The 23,191-nt window shown below is 43.8% G+C and overlaps 1 protein-coding gene across 1 annotated transcript in view; it reads left to right on the top strand.

The window, feature by feature from the left end:
* LOC124615911 (high affinity cAMP-specific and IBMX-insensitive 3',5'-cyclic phosphodiesterase 8A) overlaps positions 1–23,191 on the top strand; it is a 1,662,866-nt gene that overhangs the window by 1,180,459 nt on the left and 459,216 nt on the right. The gene's annotated exons all lie outside the window — the stretch shown is intronic.

The raw sequence follows: 23,191 nt of genomic DNA, 5'->3' as shown, positions 1-23,191 counted from the left end.
TTTTATATTTTTATTCCGTTTTAAAAACGCCTTTTGTTAGAAAGATTTTTATTTGGATAATTACCTTCTGCTTTTTTTCTGTTACGCTTGTGAAATTTTTAAATCGATTTCAAATATTTTGATGAGACAATGTAAACGATATAGCATCCCCTCACAGGCTAGCTTTCTCAAGAATGCACACTTCCATTCTGCTGAATGCGCACTGTGAAAATTAAGTATATGGAAAACAATCGTACATTGTCATCTGAAACCGATGGTAGAGTAACACATTGTAGTGAATGTGATCAGTTGTCATTATGTGACTATTTTATCATTAAAACTGAGGATAAGTTATGAACGTTTTCGTGTTTCAGTTGTAGTCAGTGTAATGCAGAATCACCTCAAATCACCCTACAAGACAGAAAGCTGATCAGGCCGTAAAGAAACATAAGGAATCAATGGTCAGACATATCTCCCTTTAGAGCTAACTACCGCTTTGTTTCGGAAAGAGAAATTTTATCAATAAGAGTGTAATTTACACTTTGGTTTCTAATTATCCATTTCACCTGAAAAAATGCAACTGAACCGTTTCTGCAAAGGATATAACAGAGGAAGCCAACGTGTTTACACAAGGAAACATTATTTCTTGTCACATCTTTCTGTAAATGTGCAACCACATAACACAGTCACACATAAACACTGAAAAATTTTTCTTATCAGGAGAATATGATTCATTTTTTAAGAGACACAAAAAAATTGAAGTTTCACTTTGACAATGCAGATTTATGCAAACAAAATCGTTTCTAATGACGTTTATGAATGAAGTTTCATAACAGAAACACGTGGTAAATTTCCGGTTTATTTGTTTATCTTCGCTTGCGTCAACCAATATATTCCTCACTCCTACATATATCTCACGAAAAGACCGTGAATGTAAAAACTGGATAGAATAGAGCTCCCACCGAGGCTTACCAGCAATCGTTCTTACCGAGAAACAGGAACAGGAAAAGGAGCAAACAGCAGTAGTACACGAAGTACCCTCCACCGCACATAAGACAAAAGAAGCGTGTTAACATGGCATTGTCATCCAGATCTGAGCTATCTTGAAAGTTTAAATTCTATAGCTCCAACGGAAGTTAGTTTAAAATCAGTTACACAGTTTGTACCGAACAAACACACCAGAAAGCGACCTGACAAAAACGTCTTAAAAATCCCAATTTTCTTCCCCATGATATCGTGTATTTCGACGATGTAGGATGTGAAACAGCCTCTACTCTGCGTCTAATCAGTCAACCAGCCTTCCACTCCTAGTCCTTTTTATGTGTCAATCCATATTTTATATAATTTTGTTGTTTTATATTGTTTTGGATTTATTAAGCTCTCCAGTGTGTCCTTTCTCTGCCTGTGCTTCCTCGTTTCTCCATGCCATGGGCGACGATCAAGCTGGGAGCCGGAATGGAATTGTTTTATTTTCATTGTTATTAAATTTCTCATTCAGCCAGATTGTATCTGTAACCAGCTATCCTAAACATGGATGATCACTGGACTGAAATTATTATTATTATTGTTATTATTATTATTATTATTTTCGATTATTCCCTTTTGAGAAAGCGATTGAATTTGAGTAGTCACGATTTCTTCTTCTTTCTTCGTTCTTCTCAAATTCTTTTCATGCGTTCACTGTGTTCTCTCTTGCGACCATCTTTTTCCCGTTCTGTTCTCCGCATGTTCTTGTTTATGTGTGTTTTTCTTTATGATGTTTCTAAACTGTTCACTATTGTTTATCTTGTCTTGTGTGATCCCCAGTTCTTTAATGTCTTCTACTGCTTCAGTGATACACTTTGTCTTGTTTTTGCTCTTGTTTACTATCTCAAAGATTTGTCTTGTGAGCCTGCTTTTATTCATCCTGCTGATATGTCTATAAAATTTCATCCTTCTCTTTCTAATGGTGTCTGTTATTGATTCTATGTCTTTGTAAATCCCTCTAGTTGGCTTCTTCATCCAAATTCCTTACCGAAACACTGGTCCATATATTTTCGTCAGAATTTTTCTTTCCTGCTTTTCAATCTCTCTGATCTTCGTATGACCACGAATCACTGTAGTTTCTGCAGCATAAAATGCTTCTGGTAGGACTACTGTGTTGTAATGCCTTAGTTTCGCATTGACAGAAATCGATTTCTTATTACACTGATTCCAAGTGAGCTTATATGCTTTTGTAATCTGGAGATTCTATCTTTATTGGCTATTGAGTTCAGTCCTGATGATTGGATTATCTCTCTGTGCCACTTTCCCGTATTGAGTAGTAATTGGGAGATTATGTGCAGGTTTGTTTTCCATATACTGGGTTTTCTCGTAGGAGATTTGTAGCCCCGTTTCCTGTGAGATTTCGTGTAGTTTTTCCAATGCAAGTTTGGCTTCCTCTCTATTGTTCGTTAGAATGACAAGATCGTCCGCGAAAGCCAGACACTTCACCCTAATTCTCTGCTCTTTTTTAATCCCAAGCTGAATTCCTTTTATTTCCTTTTCCCATGTCCTCACAATTTTTTCCAGAGCCATATTAAACAGAAGGGAGGACATTCCATCTCCTTGGCGAACACCAGCAGAAATTATTGTTATTATTATTATTTTCGTATCAGGGACTTCAGAGTTATTCACAAATTCGAAACATATCCTCAATATTTGCACTAGGCTTTTTAAATGTCAAACTGATTTTGAGGCCCAAAACTCGGGAATCTACATTATTGGAACATTTGCTGAAAACAGGTCCTCCAGCGTGCAGGCTTCAGGAAACTTCGGGCAGACCAAAAGGTGTTCAGCACCTTGAAGTTCTCCATATTCTCTGATTGCATCTCTAGTACGCAGCCTCACATATCAAAGTGAATAAATTCAACTGAACTTTCTTGGTTTAACTTCACGAAGGACGGCTGGAAACAGCAGGTGAAATTTCGAAGCTGACTTGAGGCACCTTTCAGGCGGGGCGGCGGAGCGTTATCCGCGCGGATTTATGTAACGGGATCTCCTGCTATTGGCTGTTTCAGATCCACGCGCCAGAGACGCGTTCGTTCAAATTTTAGACGTCGAACTGATGAAAATTTTGATAACGCGAAAATAGGCGTCGTTTCTCCTGCCCTCTGACTAAAGGAGACGTCTGGCACCATTTAAGAATTCTAGTTGTTGAGTGGTCAATTCACACCCTCCATATTTTTCTGTCTATGTACCCGGGCCGAGGCAAATTAGTTTTAGTACAGAAGTTACCGGGTCGCTGAGACGTCTAGTCACAGAAGGGTCGCCGGCCGCGGTGGCCGAGCGGTTCTAGGCGCTTCAGTCCGGAACCGCACTGCTGCTACGGTCGCAGGTTCCAATCCTGCTTCGGGAATGGTTGTTTGTGCTGTCCTTAGGTTAGTTAGGTTTAAGTAGTTCTAAGTTCTAGGGGACTGATGACCTCAGATGTTAAATCCCACAGTGCTCAGAGCCATTTGAACCACTTAAGGGTCGCTGCGCTGGCGGTGAGTATGATGCGTTGCTTCTGTGCGCACTTATACGCGATATTGGATGGGAGTCAGCATAGGCTTTTCGAGTTAGAAACTCCCTGTAAATTTAGTCATTCCTTAGAAGCGTTATAGTCCCTTCTCGGTCTAACTGAGATCCAGTAGTTAGATTTCCTGTGTCCGTTTTTCATTGTGGCAGAAACAAGGGCTAAATTCACTTACTGGGACTTCAGACGACTTGGCACTCAGGGGAAGGCAGAGAATGTTAGGCGCTGTGCTCTGTACTCAGAGACGAGGCAGATTGGTTTTAGAACAGAAGTTACCATAGCTCACGGCTTCGAAAAGTCCCTGTCATAGGGGAAAGATCGTCCCATCAAAGAATCATTTATACCTTTTTTAAAGTCAATAAAAAGTGGACGTCTTTTAACATGGCCAAAATTATACGCCATAATTGACATCTCCAGCTTCACTTCAACTTCTTGTTCAGGTCCACTAAAGCCTGGCCGACTGTGACACTGGAAGAGCTCAAAAAGTGCACGCTGGTGACGTGGTGCTCTGCCCCCGGCATTTCCCTTAGACTCGCGCAGCAGTAGTGCCTCTTTCTAACAATTTTCATACTCCTAGGTAAAAGCTCTTGCGATTTTCCGCTCCTACTTTTGTCTGAAACCACTCTTCACTCCTGACTGTCAACAATTCACTCTGCGGTTTATGGGAGAATGCCTGAAAGACATCTGTTTTCCGTCCTGTTCTTTAGTAAAAGTGTTCCTAGTGCAGACACTGAAGTTTTGATGTGTAAGCATTTTTCACTTATTCGGTAACAACGGTAGTATGTAAACAGACGGTGATAACGTATAATGTTCCTTTATAGAGTTTCTGTAGAAAAACAGAGGTCTCCTGCTGGCTCTACCCCAAAATGTGCACCAGTACGCTATCGCCGACTATGCTGTTATTTTTAGAAGCGTTCGCTTTACCTTCCTTGCTTACAAAAAAATGGACTGCAGATCGTTAAGGAGTCGAAGTCGAGCCAGCCGCGGTGACCGAGCGGTTCTAGGCGCTTCAGTCTGGAACTGCGCAGCCGCTACGGTCGCAGGTTAGAATCCTGCCTCGGGCATGGATGTGTGTGATGGGCTTAGGTTAGTTAGGTGTAAGTAGTTCAAAGTTATAGAGGACTGATGACCTCAGATGTTAAGTACCGTAGTGCTCAGAGCCATTTAAACCATTTTAGTTGAAATCTACGAATACTGATGTTTCTGCTAAATAGTCAATTTTTATGAAAATTTACGTCCAGGTACTTCATGAAGTTCCACCACTGCAATTCCTGAGCGTTCATTGTCAAAGTAAGTAGAAAAATCGGCTATTTTTGGGTAAAAAAGACGACAGCGGTCTTCTGTCGTGCACTCAGTATCATGCCGTTTGCTCTACATCAATGTCAAACAAGGTATACGACGATTCTGCTGTTGTACTGCCTACCACAGACGCAGAAAGCAGTGGAAGTGTCGAAATGTTCGCAAAGAAGGGAGGATTAGGGTTTAACTTCCCGTAGAAATCAAGGTCATTATAGATGGAGCCAATTGTTCGCTTATCGTGTTCCAAATAGCAACACAATTAATGCGCTGTTTAAGCTCTACTGCAAAGAACTTCGTTCAGAGTGCAGATAAGTGATATACACCATTACGTAGGCGATAATCGTTTTCTTCTTCACTCCAAGGAACCTTGTGCAACATGCTCCTTGATGGGGTATTTCTTTTTGTAAGTTACGTGTATATGAATCCTACAACTTATTATTCACTGCAATTTCAAAGCTATGTGTCCTTCTATCTGAGACAGACTAAAGTTATTTCGAAACTAAGAAACACGTAAAAATGCCGTGCTAACGTATAGCTGCAGTCCAACTTGTATTTGATACGTGGCGTGTATGATACTTTGTTGTCTATGATTTCGTGCTGTAATTTCCTTCTAATCATACGTTCCACGGTTTTTCTATCGCTAATGTGTCAATTTAATGGAGTATTTTTCTTAAATATTGTTCAGCTTGCCTCACAAGGCCGAGTAAACCTAGGTATCGAACCCAGAATCATCCTAAGATAAACCATATCCATCAGATCATAAGGCGCTCTTACGAATCGATAAAATGTCTTTTCCGATAACTCTGAAATTCGTAATTGCATTCACTATGCTCGTAGTAGTATACCGGGAAATACTATTTCCACTGTGCTCGTAGGAAATTTCAATTCGAAATACGTTGCACCTAGTGATTTGATTAAAAGAATTTAAGGTCCGTAAAAATTAATTGAAGCGCTTCCAATTTGACGAGTGTGACAGTCGTTCTAAACGAAACAACACAGTTACAGTAAACTGTGTGGAAGATAAATCTCCGCTCATTCAGTAATGATTGCTGTTGTAAGGAAACGTTTATATTGGCCACAATTCTGCTTGCACCCTCCTACAAACCAAATGATTTATACCTTTCATTTGGAGGTCGAAATAACGCCAAGCTGAAAAGTTGTGTAATGTAAAATCTCATCAGTTGCAACGTTAAACGGTATCCTGCTACTAAACCACAGATTGCTGGATCCAGTATAATAGCAGTTCGGCAGAAGGAGCGTCGAAGCAGACGTAATAGAGAAGAATAAGAACGTTAGAGGAGCCTGTTATGCTTAGAGATGATGCTTTCACATGCTGGAGATCAGCGATCGGACTTTGTTCTTTTACTACTGAAGTGCCTAGTACAACACGTCTTTCGCAACTGAACATCCCCCTTGTGGTTGTCCCAGCCAATCATGCCACACGTATTTCCTTTTTTTTTTGTTTCTTTCAGTTTTTAATTAAGTAATTTATTTATTTTTGAAACACTTGGTTCCCTGCAGGGAGAAAATAAACGTGTTAGAAACAGACAGACGCTAAGTAGATGATACACGCTTTGTTTATTCTTGAACATGTTTGCTTGCACGCAGTCACTTACATACTGAAGTATGATGAGGTTTATATGATATGCGGCATCCATCAACTGGCCGTGATCCCAGAGGGCGCCTATTCTCATGATTCAGTTTCCCAGATCATTCTTTCATGGGCTAATCCGTAAATGCTTCAACTTCATCATGAATGTACTTTCCATGTTGTTATCATTGTCTGCTGCCTAAACTTTTTCCCACCGCTGCTCTTCTGCTTCTTCGTGTCCGTGGTTCAGTAATCCTGGTTGCCTTACCAGATGTCCCAATAATATGTTCCTTGTAATGGTTTTCCATAGATTTATTCACTCGTCCATTCTATCTAGAACCCCTTCATTACCTATTTTGTCCTGGAAATAAGAGTTTTTGTTCTCCTGTACTACAAAATTTGAAATGCTTTCAGTTGTTCTTCTTTTACCAGCAGGATTCTCTTATCGTTGTTTGCTCCTTTTTGTTGTTGTTGCCTTTCTTGACTCAAGCATAATGTGCAATTTTATTTTATGGAAAGTAGAATTCGCTCAGTACTTCTGTTGTGTCTTTTGAAATTTCAGTGTTCAACTACTCATTATTCCGCTGTTACTGCCATTTTCGTATCTGTTTTATTTACGCTTCACCCAGATTCCGTGTCAGGTAGCCTGAAGCTTTAAAACTGTAACAGTTCTATGGCTTTCGCTATTTTCGTCTACGAACAGCAGAATTAGTAGTAATAATGTTTGCACTTGTATAAGTGCTTTAAAATTTTATTTAAGTTATTTCAGTTCTCTGTCGACATGACAGTGACAAGCGGCAAAACCCTGCATCACACCCTTTTTAACACGACCATTTTTACAGCTCCTACCTGACTTTTGTAGCTGTTGTAGAGTTCCCTACTATATAACTTCTATGTCATCATTTTTCTTAAATTTTTTTCTAATGCTCACCGAAGATCTGGCATTGAAACAGAGGATGACACGCGTAAAGCTGAAATACTAAACACCTTTTTCCAAAGCTGTTTCACAGAGGAAGACCGCACTGCAGTTCCTTCTCTAAATCCTCGCACAAACTAAAAAATGGCTGACATCGAAATAAGTGTCCAAGGAATAGAAAAGCAACTGGAATCACTCAACAGAGGAAAGTCCACTGGACCTGACGGGATACCAATTCGATTCTACACAGAGTACGCGAAAGAACTTGCCCCCCTTCTAACAGCCGTGTACCGCAAGTCTCTAGAGGAACGGAAGGTTCCAAATGATTGGAAAAGAGCACAGGTAGTCCCAGTCTTCAAGAAGGGTCGTCGAGCAGATGCGCAAAACTATAGACCTATATCTCTGACGTCGATCTGTTGTAGAATTTTAGAACATGTTTTTTGCTCGAGTATGATGTCGTTTTTGGAAACCCAGAATCTACTATGTAGGAATCAACATGGATTCCGGAAACAGCGATCGTGTGAGACCCAACTCGCTTTATTTATTCATGAGACCCAGAAAATATTAGATACAGGCTCGCAGGTAGATGCTATTTTCCTTGACTTCCGGAAGGCGTTCGATACAGTTCCGCACTGTACTTGATAAACAAAGTAAGAGCCTACGGAATATCAGACCAGCTGTGTGGCTGGATTGAAGAGTTTTTAGCAAACAGAACACAGCATGTTGTTATCAATGGAGAGACGTCTACAGAGGTTAAAGTAACCTCTGGCGTACCACAGGGGAGTGTTATGGGACCATTGCTTTTCACAATATATATAAATGACCTAGTAGATAGTGTCGGAAGTCCCATGCGGCTTTTCGCGGATGATGCTGTAGTATACAGAGAAGTTGCAGAATTAGAAAATTGTAGCGAAATGCAGGAAGATCTGCAGCGGATATTCACTTGGTGCAGGGAGTGGCAACTGACCCTTAACATAGACAAATGTAATGTACTGCGAATACATAGAAAGAAGGATCCTTTATTGTATGATTATATGATAGCGGAACAAACACTGGTAGCAGTTACTTCTGTAAAATATCTGGGAGTATGCGTGCGGAACGATTTGAAGTGGAATGATCATATAAAACTAATTGTTGGTAAGGCGGTTACCAGGTTGTATTCATTGGGAGAGTCCTTAGAAAATGTAGTGCATCAACAAAGGAGGTGGCTTACAAAACACTCGTTCGACCTATACTTGAGTATTGCTCATCAGTGTGGGATCCGTACCAGATCGGGTTGACGGAGGAGATAGAGAAGATCCAAAGAAGAGCGGCGCGTTTCGTCACAGGGTTATTTGGTAACCGTGATAGCATTACGGAGATGTTTAACAAACTCAAGTGGCAGATTCTGCAAGAGAGGCGCTCTGCATCGCGGTGTAGCTTGCTCGCCAGGTTTCGAGAGGGTGCGTTTCTGGATGAGGTATCGAATATATTGCTTCCCCCTACTTATACCTCCCGAGGAGATCACGAATGTAAAATTAGAGAGATTAGAGCGCGCACGGAGGCTTTCAGACAGTCGTTCTTCCCGCGAACCATGCGCGACTGGAACAGGAAAGTGAGGTAATGACAGTGGCACGTAAAGTGCCCTCCGCCACACACCGTTGGGTGGCTTGCGGAGTATCAATGTAGATGTAGATGTAGATCTACAAGTGTCACGGGTGTACCCAGCATTCGTCTTACCGCTCTAGTAAATCCAGATTCAGAATTTATTTCACGACAGTGGTTTTTAGAAATACGATCATGCGCCTCCTATTAAATATATTTTCAGCAGCAGCTCAAAAAACTTTATTTCTACTATCATTCCCACAGGAGTTAGTTAGTCTGAAGGCATCTCATCGAAGCCTGTGGACTCGCAGTTCAGTCAGAGCTGGTCACACTCGCACCACAACATAGGAAAACCTGTTTCTACTATATCAATCCCCTGTTCCTCTTGTTTTCAAGATGCAAAATTGTTCTCGTCCACCGTAAAGACTTTCAGTCCATTCATAGAACCCACCTGCCATCGTCTTCGTTCCTTAGAGAAGATTCTCCTCTGAGCTTCTTAGGTTAACACCTCTACTTCATACTTCTAGAAATTTAATTTTTCTGTGCACTACATGGTGCTTCATGTATTTATTTTCAGTTCCTATACAACCTTCTCGCATCGTTGCTGCGTGTGCTTCTTTTGACGTCCCATTGAATCCCTCCTTTCTCATCGATAAGGTGTACAGTTCACGGGTTATGTATATTTACCTTGTCTTCTTATCCGCCTTGCTGTATCTGCAATGTTCTTCATGAAGTCCCTTTATTGTATTCCGTCTTCCACTGATCTCCTTCCAGTTCATTTACTTAGGCGACAGATCGGTGCTTCAGATAATTCCATTTCGTTTCATTTTCTCGCAATTCGCTGATATCTTACTTATCTTTTCTTTCTATTACTGACTTTTATCCTGTTGTTCAACACTGTAAGGTTATGATTCAAAACTACTGGGTTATGCATTGCGGTGCTTAAATTTTTTGCCTAATTTTAGTAGTATATCTGAGAATTTTTATTCCCAGTTCTTCCAAGCATACCTTCTATAGGGACGGTGTTCGCTGCAACCATTAAAACTTGTCGGAGAACTAAAAGACTCTTCTTTTTCCTTTTTCGTTTCTTTCACTTGCGTCTTATCATCTTACAATTCTGATTTCACCCCTTCTTTCCTAGTATTCTCAGCGGAATAATTCGTTTGCTGTATTACTCATAGTAAATGTTAGCTACTAATGTTCCTAGCGATGATGATGATGATGATGACGTGTTTCCGCATGACGAGTAGGTCATTATCGCTCCACCAATCTTTCTATCCGACACACATACTTTCATACAGGAATAAAATAAAAATGGCAAGATTATACACAGATACACACTATTCAGTCACACTAATATGACCACGAGTCAAAAGCCTCACTAACCACCTTTTTCAACTCGAACGTGTAGGAAGAGAGTCATTGGGGTTCAGGAAAATGCCAACAGGGACGTAGAACGATGTCGATTCCAGAGCCATGTCCAGTGGCGCTAGGTTTCACTGCTGAGGAAACAGCCCCATCGAGGCGGTTCCACAAATTCTCCGAACCGCATTAAACACTGGCGGTTTTTTATAACCAGGGAAGCACGGGAAACTCATTGGTCCACTTCGAATCAAGTACGTACACTGCGAGCTGTGTGCCACATTGCATTGTCCTGCTGGTAGGTGATATAATGCGAGGAAAAATGTACCGCGTGTAGGAGTGAACATGGTCCCCGTGAATAGATGCATACTTCCAGAATGACGATATCACCCAGACGATGCCACGAAGGCATTCCCCAGAGCACAACACTCCATCCTCTGTCCTGGACCCTTCCGACGATTGTTGCAAGGTGTCTGCTTTCAGATGTTTCACACAGCACACGCCAACGTCCACCTGTCCAATGGATTCATCTGAAAAGGCCACCTGTCACCATTCAGTGCACTTCCAGCCTTCATCGCTGATGAACAGCAGCCAGCACGGGTACATGAACCAGGAGCCTCCTGCGGACGTCCATACGCAGCAATGTTCGCTGAACGATCGTTGAGGAGACACAATTGGTAGCTCCTTGGCTCACCTGGGCGGTCACTTGCTCAGTAGTTGGACGTCTATTCGCCGATACACATCTCCACAGCTGTCATTCACCCTGTTATTTATAGCCTATGGTACACCGCAGTTGCTTTGGCACCGGTTTCGGATAGCGCCAATTTGCCATGCTTAGTATACTTCAACCACGGCGGCACGTGAACAGTTTACAAACTTTGCCGTTTCGTAAATGCTTTCACTCTTGCTTCGAAAGCCAATGATAATGTCCGTCTGGACGTCAGGCAAATCGCTCCATTTCCGCTTTACGACAACGACTGCACAGTTTTCCGTGTCCTCCAGACATGCTTTGTCACTGCTAGTACTGCCAGGTGGCATCTGTGACTAGACTGTGTATGTAACTTAAGACATAGTCTCTTCTCGTAGCGCTACAGACGAGCATTCTCTATATGTGATTCAAATCATGATAACTACATCTACATCTACATGGATACTCTGCAAATCACATTTAAATGCCTGGCAGAGGATTCATCGAACCACCTTCACAATACTCTACTATTCCAATCTCGTATAGCGCGCGGAAAGAATGAACACCTAAATCGTTCCGTACGAGCTCTGATTTTCCTTATTTTATCGTGGTAATCGTTCCTCCCTATGTAGGTCGGTGTCAACAAAATATTTTCACATCCGGAGGAGAAAGTTGGTGACTGGAATTTCGTGAGAAGTTTCCGTCGCAACAAAAAACGCCTTTCTTTTAATGATTTCTACTTCAAATTCTGTATCATTTCTGTGACACTCTCTTCCATATTTCGCGATAATACAAAACGTGCTGCCTTTCTTTGAACGTTTTCCATGTACTCCGTCAGTCCTATCTGGTAAGGATACCACACCGCGCAGCTATATTTTAAAAGAGGACGGACAAGCGTAGTGTAGCAGTCTCCTTAATAGATCTGTTACATTTTCTAAGTGTCCTGCCAACAAAACGCAGTCTTTGGTTAGCCTTCCCCACAACATTTTCTGTGTGCTCCTTCCAATTTAAGTTGTTCATAATTGTAATACCTAGGTATTTAGCTGCATTTACGGCCTTTAGATTAGACTGATTTATAGTGTAACCAAAGTTCAACGAATTCCTTTTAGCACTCCTGAGGATGACCTCACACTTTTCGTTATTTAAGGTCAACTGCCAATTTTCGAACCATTCCGATATTTTTTTGTAAATCGTTTTGCAGTTTGTTTTGATCTTCTGATGATTTTATTAGTCGATAAACGATAGCGTCATCTGCAAACAACCGAAGACGGCTGCTCAGACTGTCTCCCAAATCGTTTATACGGATAAGGAACAGCAAAGGGCCTATAACACTACCTTGGGGAACGCCAGAAATCACTTCTGCTTTATTCGATGACTTTCCGGTAATTACTACGAACTATGACCTCTCTGACAGGAAATCGCAAATCCAATCATATAACTGAGACGAAAACTATGTGTTTTCTTTATAATTATATTTCATATATGGTTCATATGTCCGCCTCGATAGCTGAGTGGTCAGCGTGACGGATTGCCGTGCTACGGGCCCGGGTTAGATTGCAAGCTGGGTCGGGGATTTTCTTCGCTTAGGGAGTGGGTGTTGTGTTGTTTTCATCATCATTGCATCCGCATCCGGCGCGCAGGTCGCCCAATGTGGCGTCGAATGTAATAAGACCTGCACCAAGGCGGCTGGACCTGCCCCGTAAGGGGCCTCCCGGCCAGTGGCGCCCAACGCTCATTTCCATTTTTTTATGGCTCATGTGGCTCTAAGAACTATGGGACTTAACATCTAAGGTCATCAGTCCCCTAGTCCATGCCCGAGGCACGATTCGAACCTGCAACCGTAGCAGCAGCGCGGTTCCGGTCTGAAGCGCCTAAAACCGCTCGGCCACAGCTGCCGGCTGTAATTATATTTATGCTTATGATCGTCATTAGAGCCGAATGGAAGGATTATAAAATTGTATACTGAGTAAGATATACTTTAAAATGACAGGATATACATCATAAATTTCAAGAGAGCACTTTCTAGGAAGAGTCGTGCAAGATACTACTTCCTCCTGCATACATATTGCGAAATGACCACGATAAGAAAATTCGAGAAGTTAGAGCTTATACAGAGTCATACTGAGAATCATTCTTCCCACGCGCCTTTCGCGCGTAGAACATAGAAGAGGGGCATCAGTTAGTAGTACCAGAAGTACGAGGGGCGTTCAGAAAGTAAGCTCCGATCGGTCGCGAAATGGAAACGACTATGAAAATCCGATAAAGCTTTGCACAGATGTGTTGGGTAGTGTCTCTAGTATAACCCCAGTTAGCATCACGTCGCTCTTCTCATTTCTGAGCTCGCAGTGAGTGCGTAAAGATGTCTAGAAAATAGTGTCTGCCGCCAAGTACGAGGGCCTGGTGAGAAATTTCGCCTGAAGCTATGCAGCTAACATTACATAACTGTCGTGCTGTTTCTTCTTCAAGACAATTCTCAGCCGCATTCTGCAGGGGCAATGAAGATGCTCCTGCATCGTTTTCAAATGGAAATGTGAGATTACCCACAATACAGTCCGCAATTGTCTCCCCCTGAGTTTCATCTCTGGTCACATGAACCGCTGTCTTTGAAGACAACATTTTGACACAGACAACGAGGTGTAGGCCAGCGTGGAGAATTGGCGGAAAGCACTGGCGGCTGCCTTCTATGATGAGGCTATTGAAAAGTTGGTACAACGCTATGACAGAAGTCTAAGTCAGAACGGCGACTACGTAGAGAAGTAGCTGAAAGGTGTAGCTAATTGTTAGAAGTAAAACATTTCTGATGTTCACTGTGGTTTCAATTTGGCAATCAATCGGAGCTTACTTTCTGAACAGGCCTCGTACCATCCGCCACAAACCGTTAGGTGGTTCAAATGGCTGTAAGCACGATGAGACTTAACATCTGAGGTCAACAGTCCCCTTGACTTAGAACTACTTAAACGTAACTAACCGAAGGACATCACACACATCCAATGCCCGAGGCAGGATTCGAACCTGCGACCGTAGCAACAGCGTGGTTCCGGACCGAAGCGCCTAGAACCGCTCGACCACAGCGGCCGTCCCGTTAGGTAGCCTGCATAGTATGATGTAGATGCAGATAAAATAGTAACAAACAAAATTTTGAGGTGACAATGCGTAACGCTTTTTCATAGGCTATTAAGACAGAGTATGAATCATAAAAGAAGGAAAAACAGGATTTAAATGTTAAGCAACTAGAACCACTGCACTGTCCGTAAGTAAGAGGGCATACTGTGGAACGTTACGTCGACCACTGGTGGCGCTCTGCTTCCGACAACAGGATGTTTACGTTGCTGGACACGTACATGGCGGTGTCGACGCAGATCGGACAGGGGCCACACCGCCTCACTGCGGGCATAGGGAGCATTTCTGGTGGACGGGGACTTTCGGCATGCCGCTAGGCTGTAACTTAGTGAGAAGGTAGTTTCCAGTATTACTGGGCGCAAATTGGCCCATTTTTGTTAAGGTGCAAACTGCGCCTGGCTCCGATTTCATACACGAGTACCTTGTCGTAAAGGACCCTTCTCCGCTTCGTACTGACATTCGCAGTTTTCATCCGTAATTAGTCCGTCTAAGTTCACATATCGACGCTATAGAGAGTACAGAACCGCTCACTACGGCTAGCTCTGTACCTACCAAGGAGTTTTCCGGCAGCTCAGCGGGAAGAAATGACTGGGATCCCATCTCTCAGGGACCAATTTAGAGCGACTTCCCTCTTCTTTTGCGAAGAGACGCGACGTTCACACAACACGAAGGCTCAGGCACTACGCAGGAAATTTCACCGAGCGTCCATCCACGATGGCCACAACAACTAACTTCATAGACAGCTGCTGTTTAAAGACAGTTTGCATAAACAAGAGGACAATCATAGTTGGATCACAATGTCTACCTGCATGATGTGCACGAACGCGGCTTGTGGTCACAGACTTGAGTGGAAACCTTTCCGCATCACCTTTTGTGCTAATCACACGACCAGGCCGTTCCACGGAGTTTGGATTCGTTTACACGCGATCCCAGTCATATTAATGCGTCCACCGCCTATGTTCAACGTCTATGTTGCAATAACCACTCACAGAGGACAGGCGGCAGTACTAGCACTGGAGGGTCAGGGGGACGCGAAAAACAGCGCAGTCGCGCTTTCGGGCCAAGACTGGAAGCATTTCCAAGACGACTGGGTTTGAAAGTTGTTCACGTGCCACCGTGGTTAAAATATTCGGTGCAGGGCAAAATGGAGCTAACGAAAAGCGGCGCCGAGGCTCCTATTGCTCATCACGGGCCAGAGATGAAAGAGCTGAACGACGCATGCGGAGATGTGTACGGTCGAATAAAGGTGCAACTGTTGAACAACTGCCTGCCCAGATTAATCAAGGGGCTACCAACAGCGTGTCCTTAACGACCGTTGAGCGAACGTTGCTGCGTCTGCCTCTCCGCAACATGTGTCTAATTCATCCACCCGTGCTGACTGCTGTTCAACGGCCATGAAAGCTGGAATTTGCACGCCATAGCGCAGGTGGGCTTTCCAGATAAATCATGTTTTATGCGCGGTCGGACAGACGGCCATCGGAGTGAACGGCGTGAAACATTTGAAAGCAAACACCATGCAAACAGAAAGGAGCGTTATTGTCTGGGGAATATTTTCATGGCATTCCCTTAGTGATCTCATCATTGTGGAAGGCACAGAGCGTCAAAACACGTACACATATATCGTTGGTGTCAATGAAGATCCCTAAATGCAGTTTGTGTTTCTTTGGCACAATGGCACCTGTCAGCTAGACAATGCAACATGTCACACAGCTCGTAGTGTAAGTATGTGTTTCGAAGAGCGCCTGGATGAGTTTACCATACTGCCCTGGTGACCAAACTCCCTGGCTTTAAATACAATCGAGAATCTGTCGGACCACCTCAATCGGGATGTCGCGCCATGGATCCTCAAGCGAGTTGGCCACGGCTCTGTAGTCGGTATGACTCCATATCCCTGCCGATACCTTCCAGAACCTCGTTGACTCTCTTCCTGCACGTTTAGCCGCGTTCCGCGCTGCAAAAAATGGTTACTCTGGCTTTTGGCAAGGGGGCATATTAATGTCAACGGACAGTGTATGTGTCACGTGTTATTCGGTGGCAACTGCTGCGCACTGTCTTGTCCACCAATAAAATCTACGCATTTATGAGCTGGAGTCGGAAATCTAGGTGTTTGGTCTGAACCACACTCCTGAAAGCGATTTCATCTACTGCTAGACACCATGTTACACGACAGATGAACGAGTTAACTGTCGTCTACCGCTCTTCTCTGGTTAATGTATCTTAACGTCATTTCATTACAGAGCACTAGGGCGCCAAAAGATACACAAAAAGAGTCACCGATGTCGTCTCAGTTTCATAAATGTTCAAAGTCGGTCATAGTAATGGACAATAAAACCGTTAAGATATTAAAGCTGTTTATAACATGCTACCACGATGTTGGAAACTCAGGTGCCAACATTCTATGAAAAACAAGCAAGACATACAAAAACTTGGGCCATGCTGTTGGCTGCAAAATGCTGGGAGCAATATAGAAACATAGTTTAAGGGTTGTAATTTTTTCCAATAAATTATTTTTTTCTCTGTCTACACTCATTTTGTTTTTATTACCAAACGAAACTTGTTTTCTGGACGCACCAGGTCGATTTGACTTTTCACTGCTGAAATAATTTTAATTAAAACACGTTTGTCTAAAAATGGCTCTGAGGACTATGGGACTTAACATTTCAGGTCATCAGTCCCCTAGAACTTAGAATCACTTAAACCTAACTAACGTAATAACATAACACACATCCATCCCCGAGGCAGGATTCGAACCTGCGACCGTAGCGGTCGCGCGGTTCCAAACTGTAGCGCCTAGAGCCGCTCGGTCACCTGCGGCCGGCCACGTTTGTCTGTTTACGTTCTTATTTCCCCATAGTGTAGGCTTTTTCTTCATCCAGGTATTGTGAGCAGTAAAGCCGTTTTTGCTTGCCGAAATTTCGTCTCTTTTGTGGAGGAACACTTGCAGGAAAACTACCAGGCCCTCGTCCAAAATAATGGTTTAGAAGACAAAAAACCAAGAGAATCCATTACGGTGCTAGGGTGTGCTCGTTCAGAGTAGGTTAGCTCACGATGTTAGTAGACGATGCTACAAAATCGTTTCTGCACATGTGCAATCTGGCTGTATTCAAGATTTCAGAACTCCACACTCGACACAGTCAATTTATCGTTGTGTCCTCGGAGTCTTTCATGACAGTAAACCTTAACGAAATCTTCGCAGTTTTCAAGTAGCATCGGTTCGAGTAAAACACTCGAGTTTTCGACAGATGTCTCCGCCACCTTCATCAGGAGTAAAAACCACGGTCTGCGAGGGCTATCACAGTGTTCCTCTAATAAAGGCTCATTTTACTACATGAGGAAAGCTGCAGGAAACGATCCCTGTGAGGACAAGGACCGAAAGAGGACATATGCACGCATGGTCGGAAATGCATTCCAATGGAGGTACACGCACTTGGAGATGGAGTGACCCCGGTGCAAGCAGCAGACAGATGGTTTACCAAGGTGATGTAAGCCGGTCACCCGTCTGGAGCATTCTCCGTGACAGTTGCAATTATCTGCATTATTCCTAATGTGTGCAGGCCTCATTACCTACGAACTTTCCTCCGCTGTGACGGTTTTGTCGTTGCTTCGTCTCATATGACACCACGGATTGGGATTTCTGTCAACCAAACTATTCACAGATGAAGTTACCTTTACAAGGGCCGGTATCGTCAGCCTTCACAGCACCCACCTGTGGGTGAAGAATCCGCATGGTTTGGTGACAGCGAATCATCAGCACCCGTTCAGCCTCGATGTGTGTTTGACGATCTACCTACCGCCTAATGAGACCAGGCATCCTTCCACAATGCCTCACAGAGGAGGTATATTTGCACTTCCTGCGGATAACCATGCCGCTCCTGCTTAAAGAAATGCTGTTGGTGGTACGAAAAGTCCTGAGGCTACTACATGATGGTCGCTAAAAATGGGAAATATTAATATAATATATTATACTAGAACTGGCATGTGATTACATTTTCACGCAGTTTGAGTGCATAGATCCTGAGAAGTCAGCAGCCAGAACAACCACCTCTGGCCGTAATAACGGCTTTCAAACGCCTGGGCATTGAGTCAAACTGAGCTTGGATGCCGTGTGCAGGAACAGCTGCCCATGCAGATTTAACACGATGCCACAGTTCATCAAGAGTAGTGACTGGCGTACTGTGACGAGCCAGTTGCTAGGCCACCATTGACCAGACGTTTTCAATTGGTGAGAGATTTGGAGAATGTGCTGGCAAGGGCAGCAGTCAAACATTTTCTGTATCCAGAAAGGTCCGTACAGGACCCGCAACATGCGGTCGTGCATTATGCTGTTGAAATGTACGGTTTCGCAGGGATCGAATGAAGGTTAGGGCCACGGATCGTAACACATCTGAAATGCAAGATCCACTGTTCACAGTACCGTCAATGCGAACAAGAGGTGACCGAGACGTGTAACCAATGGCACCCCATACCATCACGCCGGGTGATACGCCAGTATGGCGATGACGAATACACGCTTCCAATGTGCGTTTACTGCGATGTCGCCAAACACGGATGCGACCATCATGATGCTGTAAACAGAACCTGGATTCATCCGAAAAAAGACGTTTAGCCATTCGTGCACCGAGATTAGCCGTTGAGTATACCATCGCAGGCGCTCCTGTCTGTGATGCAGCGTCAAGGATAACCGCAGCCATGGTCTCCGAGCTGATAGTCCATGCTGCTGCAAACGTCGACGAACTGTTCGTGTAGATGGTTGTTGTCTTCCAAACGTCCCCATCTGTTGACTGAGGGATCGAGACGTGGCTGCACGATCCGTTACAGCCATGCGGATAAGCTGATTGTCATCTCGACTGCTAGTGATACGAGGCCGTTGGGATCCGACACGGCGTTCCGTATTACCCTCCTGAACCCACCTATTCCATATTCTGCTGACAGTCATTGGATCTCGACCAACGCGAGCAGCAATGTCACGATACGATAAACCGCAATCGCGATAGGCTACAATCAGACCTTTACCAAAGTCGGAAACGTGATGGTACGCATTTCTCCTCCTTATACGAGGCATCACAACAATGTTTCACCAGGCAACGCCGGTCAACTGCTATTTGTGTGTGAGAAATCGGTTGGATACGTTCCTCATGTCACCACGTTGTAGGTGTCACCACCGGCGCCAACCTTGTGTGAATGCTCTGAAAAGCTAATCGTTTACATATCACAGCATCTTCTTCCTGTCGGTTAAATTTCACGTCTGTAGCACGTCAACTTCGTGGTGTAGAAATTTTAATAGCCAGTCATGTACCTTAAGCCACGACACACGGCAACAGAAACGTAATTGTGTCAGAAATGGTCTACCAATTCTTATGCCATATCTTTGATAGTCGTTTCGTCACTGTTATTAAAATAGCACTTATCGCTTTTCCCATTTTCTGTAATAACGTAGTATTTCAAACCAATGGAAATTTTACAAAGAAAAATTAATCCTCTCATAAAAAAGGTTTATTTAAAAACGAAAAATTTTAGCACTGTTGTTATACGGCTAGTTGGTGTTTCGTATTTTTCCCCATCAGTTATTAGTAAAAAATAAAAGAAACACATGTTATAGCCGTGACCAAACAAATACCGAAAAATACCAGTTATTCGGAACTAAACTACCGATATCGATTTTAGCTGGGCGGTTTCTCCTGTCGCTAGCGTGAAGTTTCCGCGAGTTGTCGCGGCGATCCAGGTGGCCGAGTGCAGCTCTGGCGTACGGGAGCGCGACGGAAGGTGGGGCGGCGGTAACAAGAAGCGTCACGGGGATGACTTACTCGCCCGCTCTCAAAGGCGGCCGCCGCGGCGCAGCACAAGAAAAGGCGGCGCCTTGTGCGGCGGCCAATTACTGATATGGCCGTCCGTCAGCGGCCCGCCGCGGCCGTAACTCACGCCGGACTGATGAAATGCGCGGGCGTGGCGGCCCGCGGCCGGCGGCCGGCGGCCGGCGTCGCGCTAACGAGCAGGCGCCGCCGGACACCGGCCTTCGCGGGCCGTCAATCTCCCCGGCGCGCCGGCAGAGGCGCGCTCGTTAGCCGCTAAATGGCGCCGGGGTCGCGGAGCCGCGGCAATTAGGCTGCCGGTCAGCACAGAACCCTGCGACGCGCCACTTTGCCCGCACGTAAGGCCCGACTGCCGCTAGCGACTTGCCAGTCAATACAGTCACGCGCTCGTGCGTAAATCAGCCGCCAGCCACGTCGTGAGTGTGCCCGTAACGCCAATGACCGACTGAATAAAACCTTCTCGGGTGAGCCGTGTCGATTCGAATAAAATGTCCAACCTTTCGACAGCTTGTCTCCGCCGTCATCAGCAGTAAAAACTCCTGACTGCCAGGTTCCGCGACAGACGGTGTATGCCACGAGATACGGAGCTGGCCTTTCCGCCCAAGCGTCACGTCTGGTACGATCCAGACGCTGCTATCTACCTATACAGGTTAATTTTCCAAAATCGGGTCAAAGCGCGGGAAACGAGCCCTGAGAAGATAAGAAGCGCGGAGGCGCTGTAAGAAATATTCTGAAAAGACCGAGCACAGAATCGTGCTTTTGTGTGTGGGGGGGGGGGGGGGGGGAGGGAGTGGCGGGGAGGAGCGAGGTCTTGGTGCTCGATTCCTATTTGAATTAGGAACACGGGGTAAGAATTTTTCAGATTAGCCCGGACCAGCGGCCACTTGCGTAGCCACTCCTACATTTCTCTTACTGTGAATATGTTACAGTATATTAAGCAAGATTTGAACGACGAATTGGAGCTGGCACCCAGGCAATTGTGTGAATCGATTAATTCCTTTTCCAAAAGATTTTAAGTGACTGAAGTTAATGCTCGGCTTATCGTACTATTTGTATGCGCATCGTTCGGATTTTATGTGCAAAAACAGCCACTCTCTTTCGTATTTTACGTAAAAAAAACAGTCACTCTTCAATAACTCCGGACTAGAGCGAGACTGACGATTCAAAATTTGGTTCATCGGTGTATAGGGCATTGGTCTAAGACAACATTTTACTGTTTGAAAAGACCTTGCTTCGCTTGGGTTTTTACGTGCCCGTCTTTCTGGGAGGTCTTCCAAGCGCGCAACTTCTACATTTTAAACTTGACGGGCCGCTTCAAACTCTGCACGATGATAGATAAATGGATAAAGTCAAAATAATTATTTTTATACAGTAATCTTTATCCATTGTCGAGATACGATGATGTAAAGTCGAGCTAAATGTAGCACGTTAAATCTGTTCTTACGTGAATTCATCGCAAGGAAACGGTTTAAAGCGAGTCAAATACATAAAATTTGAATTTGATAAAACTGAAAACCCTTTTCAAATATCTAGCACTATTCAGATGTTATGTGCAAAAACACATGTTTCTTTTTAATTTTATTACGCTCACCAGTTTGTGTATTACACTTGTGCGTATTGCTTCACATTCTCTAAGTAGGTATACCAGTACATGTAATTAATGGTCGTCCTGTTGTTTTGTGAAAGCTTTATCCCTCGCCACAATATAAGCAACGTGGTTCGAAAGACACTAAAATAAAAATAAAAAAATCCTATACCGGAGCAGTCGTCGATATCAAGTAAAGGGTGTCATTTTGTGTAACATGACACATGCCATCAAGTCATTCAACATGTCATTTGTCATGTCGTCCAGTATGACACAAGATGTAATCAAAGGTTAGTATGCATGCATCCACTCTCTCGGATGCTTCCGGTTATAAATATAGCCTCACTCTCGATTTGCAGATCCCACTCTCTAGAAGCACGTAGATTTTTGTACTTGTTGTCACATCCTTCACCACACATGTAACAACTGGCTAATAGAGCTCATTGCGCTGGGAAAGTAGGATTAACTCGTAAAAAGTCGCGAATATGTCAATGTTTTAAGTGTCTTTCAGCTGCTAGATAACTCGAAAAGCTAGTTTATCATCTGCATTTCTTCATGGTGTAGCAATTTTAATCGCCAGTAGTGTATGTGTTGTCTTGCAGTGTGCAGGACTCGCTCTCGCTTCCCGGTAGTTTCGCGCCTTCGTCGCCAGACAACCATTGTATTGCAGAATGGCAGCAACCGTAGTCTGGAAATATTTGTAATATGTGTCGTAGAATGAAGTACAACTCTTCATTTGCTTTAAAAGATTTGTCTGCCATTTCTATGAAACAATAAGAGGTCCAAAATTATAGTAACAGTAATAAATTAAAACTATAACATTTCTATCGCGGTACACAATAAAAATAGAAATTAGCTCATCTGCTGCCTTTGGATGCACAGTATCTTTTATCTGCTTGTAGCCCTTGAAAAAGAAAATTCTTACGAAAAACAGAGTTCTTATATCTCAGTTTTCATTCCTTAACACTGACTATTCGTAATGCCCAAATAGTGGTATGATCTCCGATTAAAACATGATTTTTGAGTAGAGTTTCAAAAAATTGCAATCAGTAGGAGAATACTGGTGATTTTATGCGGTATCCACCCACTTGGAACTTTTTCGATAAACACAGCGAACGGTGAACGAACGAAATTTCCTTTTGTTTGCCTATTTAATTTAATATTTTGATTATGTGTGTCTTGAAACTGGGAGAGTCAAAATTTTTCAATCTTTGTTCGATTTCTACGTTAGTTACAGGAAATAATAGGAGTAAAAAACTGAAAATCGTTATTTGAGAAACCGCTTATTTTGATCGGTTTTAACGCTTTCGTTAAACTGGCGTGGAAAGAAACCAATATAACCGAAAATCGGTTGTTTCAGCGCTAACCGCCATCCATACCTGACATTAGAACGATTAGTTTACTCGAGCCGCAGTCATTCCTATTTTTCGTGGTCAGCCATGCTAGCTGTCATGCGGAGGTTCCGACTTCTGTTGCAGGTACTTCTAGAGATTTTTATTTCCTGGAAGGACTCTGACGCGGTTCTCTGCCCCTCCTCATCCCAACTGAGGTGCTACTTTATTGCGGCTCCAAGGTTTCGAAAGTCGACAACTGCCGGGAGAGCGGCATGCTGATTCGTGCCCTCCACACCGCATCCTCATAACGCCAAATGGCAGAAGTGGTACCTGGTCTGCAACCGGCGATCCTCTGGACCTGATCGCAGAGTTACCACCTCGTTTTACG

Source organism: Schistocerca americana, chromosome 5, assembly GCF_021461395.2.
Source record: "Schistocerca americana isolate TAMUIC-IGC-003095 chromosome 5, iqSchAmer2.1, whole genome shotgun sequence".
Classification (NCBI taxonomy): Eukaryota; Metazoa; Arthropoda; class Insecta; order Orthoptera; family Acrididae; genus Schistocerca; species Schistocerca americana.
Note: the sequence above shows the minus strand (reverse complement) of the source record. Positions and strands in the feature narration are given on the sequence as shown.